This window comes from Henckelia pumila, chromosome 1, assembly GCF_033568475.1.
Source record: "Henckelia pumila isolate YLH828 chromosome 1, ASM3356847v2, whole genome shotgun sequence".
NCBI lineage: Eukaryota > Viridiplantae > Streptophyta > Magnoliopsida > Lamiales > Gesneriaceae > Henckelia > Henckelia pumila.
In genome coordinates this window covers 59,013,447-59,017,662 of record NC_133120.1, presented here as the reverse complement: position 1 = coordinate 59,017,662, position 4,216 = coordinate 59,013,447, and positions in this window count along the sequence as shown.

Below are 4,216 nucleotides of genomic sequence, written 5' to 3'. Positions count from 1 at the left end.
TGAGTAAGTTTGTGACCTTGAGGTTGATTCCAAGGATGAAGTGTTTCATCAGGGGCATTATTCATACCGGTTTGCTTTATGGTTTGATATGTGTAGTTTTTCATAGACCAATTTATTTAGATTGAGACCTTATTGGTTGTTTCCAAGAGAAGATGGGTTTCATCAGGGACACGGTGGTGGTTTATACCAGGTGTTGTGGACTGTGTTGGTTTTTGATTGAGACAGATAAGGAGGCGCGACCCTATGCCGGCATTTCTCGGAGAATTTTGTTCTAGATGGGCTTACAGGGATGGCTATCTCAGTCTTGATGTTTTACGCAGTCACAACAAAAGGTATAACTACCAAGAGGGTTTTCAGTGATAGCTAAATTCATTTGATTGATGATGGTACTGGGTTAGTTCCAAGGGATTTTAGTATATTTATCATCTGATTCCGTCAGAGATACGGGTTAATATTTTCTCTTGACAGTATTGTCTGAGACAGAGGAATATTCATTGGTAGGAGTAAATTCAGAACTATGTATGCAATACAGTGTCAATCATAGAATGGACTGGAATAGTTCTGGGGATTTGATTAAGTCTGGTAGGGTTCGTGCTAGTAGTTACTTGCGGTTATCGTCTGACTTTGTCAGACGTAGGAAGGATAATATTTTGTGTAAGATATCGGGATAATGCATTAAAATGTCCTTCTTTCTTCCGTGATTTTTCATTTATGTCCCTCGAATTTTTTTTTTGTCATTTATATCCCTTGTCCGCACATTTCTTTCCAAAAATGTCTCTGTCGTCAAGTAACGATTAAGTTTAACGGGCCATGCGTTTGAGGGACATAAATTTCAAAAAAAGATTTCTTCTTAAAATATCTCTTCTCAAAATATATTATTTCCTACATTTAAAATTTCACAATTTAGTTTTAGATATATATATATATATATATATATAATATTTGGTTTTGAACTTTGTTAAAAATAATATTTAAACTTATTTTAATTTATTTTTTTGTTTATATATATATATTTATATATATATATATAAATATTATATTTTATGTTTTGATTATATATATTATTTAGATTTTAAATTCGATAAATATATATATTTAAAAATTTAAAATTTAAAATATAACAATTAATATATTATAAAGTTACAAAAAAATTAATATATTGGACTATCATTTTAAAAAAAATAGCAATATTTAGTTCTGATCGTCCGATTGTATTTTTTAGACCAGTTGAATCTTTTTAAAAAATTTACCAGTTCGATTATCAATCTGATTATTAAAATATTGATGCACATAATTTTTTTATCTTAGTTGAGTATCATAAGGGGTACATAAGGTTATTATATGTTATATTGGGAAAAAAAATATTTCCAATACATTGATAAAAGATAAATTTCTCACTGAATTACTAAAAAAATATTCTTATTACCTCTCATGGTTTTTCTCATAGTGTAGAATCACCCCACACCACATGAACCATACATAGACAAACGAAACTGCATGCGTAAAGGCAACGAAGTGAAAACGAAACTGCATATATATTATATAATCACATTATGTATCCCTTATAATATTCAACTAAAATACAAAAAAAATTATGTTCATCAATATTTAAAATAATCAGATGGATAATCAAAATGATAAATTTTTTAAAAAGATTCAAGTGATCCAAAAAATACAGTCGGATGATCGTAACTAAATACACTTATTTTGTTTAAAATGATAGTACAATATATTGATTTTTTTGTAAGTTTATAATATATTAATTATTATATTTTAAATTTTAAATATATATATTTATCGAATTTAAAATCTAAAGAATATATATAATCAAAACATAAGATATAATATATATATATATATATATATATTTAAACAAAAAAATAAATTAAAATATGTTTAAATACTATTTTTAACCAAGTTCAAAACTAAATATTATATGTATATATATATATAACTAAAACTAAATTGTGAAATTTTAAATATAGGAAATAATATATTTTGAGAAGGGGTATTTTAAGAAAGAATATTTTTTGTGCCATTTATATCCCTCAAATACATGGCCCATTAAACATAACATATTACTTGACGACACGGACGTTTTTTGAAAAGAAATGTGCGGACAAGGGATATAAATGACACAAAAAGATTCGAGAGACATAAATGTAAAATCACGAAAACAAGAGAGACATTTTAATGCATTATCCATAAGATTTCTGTGATTCCAGCATTCTTGGTAAATAGTAATTTCTTTATTGAACTGTGATTCCATGAATTGATCAAAGGAAACTCTAAGTTCAAAGTATGGTGATCAATAGTGTTAGATTCCAGTAGGAATCAAGAACCGGAAGCAGTGGCATAATCAATTATTATTTTGAGGCTGAGTATGAGCCGCAGTCGATTGTTATCTATAGATGATACAGTTGTGTTATTCAGGATCACTTGCAGTTTTGTCGTAGTGGAATGTAGACACTAGCAAAGATGATAAGAGTTCTAGGATCCGGTTGCACTTTAGGACTTAGCAAGGGAAGATTATGTTGAAACACGTTTTCAGATCAGTCAAATCTGAAACCCGGAGCAGCGAAAGTTTAAAAATTTTTCTTTTCTGATATGGAACGATTCCATATCACGGGTATCCAATCCTTACGATTAAAATCTACAAGTAAAATAATAATAACAATTAATATTTTACCTCTTCAAGATATGGCTTGATTAATGGACTCCAACAGATTAAATCTGCTCTTCTTGTAAATCCCAGGAACTGATGACTTGCTCGATCAACTCCTGAATTAGGTCCACGAATAGAAAACAGAAATCCTCTAATTGATTGCACTAGAAATCAATCAGATATTTATCGAAGAGATTTACAGATTTTATCTATAAATTCAGAATGTAATTTTTCAGAAAAAATCACAGACCGAATTCTCGCACAAAAGTGAGTAAGAATTTCAAAAATTCCTACTTGGAATAATATGTGTGATATTCGAAAATTGCAAAGATGTTGTGCTTTTCGAAAATCCCTATGTGTGATATATATAATTTATGTACTGGATTAAATTATATGTCTAATAGGACACTAACTCCTTAGGGCCCATTAGTCATAATTTAAGCCCAACAAGCCAAGCCTATTATTATAGAAATTAATATAAAATTCATCATGACTCCGATTGATAAACTGATTTCACCAATGCGCTCAGAAACCATTTCTGCACCTTTTAAAGTCAAGATAATTTTTCTGAATCCGAATTCAGTGATTTCCAAAAATGCTCATCCCTATGTCATTTTAGGAAATTCCACACCATTTACTTAAGAAGTCCAACTTCTCTTTCGCTAAATTTAACTCTTTAAATTTAATTATCTCAACGGGGATTAGTAATCCATTACTTGTGTAACCCTCAATGGTTCAGGGATACAGCTAGCCGTGGGCTCACAACTCCTTGTGATTCGGAACAACAATTTCCGACTTACCCATCGAATCATGGTAAGAGCGCCTAGCAACATCGCCCCATGATTCCCTAGGTATCACTGATAGTTCCTGCAAGAACCAGTAGATTTCGGTTAGCGTACAGTACGGTCCCTTCAACCATATATCCCGATCGAATCAACAACCATTGGTACATCGAGAGTCGTTCGAGATTCGATAACTATGCAATACATCTTGAAGATCAAATAGTTACATCGCATGTGCTACTAGGAAACCAAGTAACCTAAAGCACATCATGTACTATGGCCAGAGATTTGTCACACTAATATTTCCTCAGATCGCATAGGATATCCACACTCGCAAGCGTGTGGTGAATCCTTGACAACAAAGCATTGACTCCTATATGTGTCGTAACTGTACCTAATCTCGATACCTGATGACCTTCAGAGAGTCGGTAAATGAGTCAAAGTACAGTACTAACATATAGAGTCTCCATGATGTTTCAAGTAGTAAGGACTAATGGTGTACAACCAAAACCGCGGACTTATCCACTCAATTAATGATAACCACTTGGAAAGTTCGAATAGGGTAGTTCGATCATCCATCATATGAATATCCATTTGCATGCTTCGAACATCTCTATGTTCTATACCAATGAAACGTGGTACTAGGCATCGCAAATGCTTGTCTCAATCTCGAGCGATCCTTATCCTTATTTTCGGACGGCTCAATTGACTAGGAACTTTTTAGAATATACAGTGATTATAAGATGTGTTTCATGATAGTCATTCAATT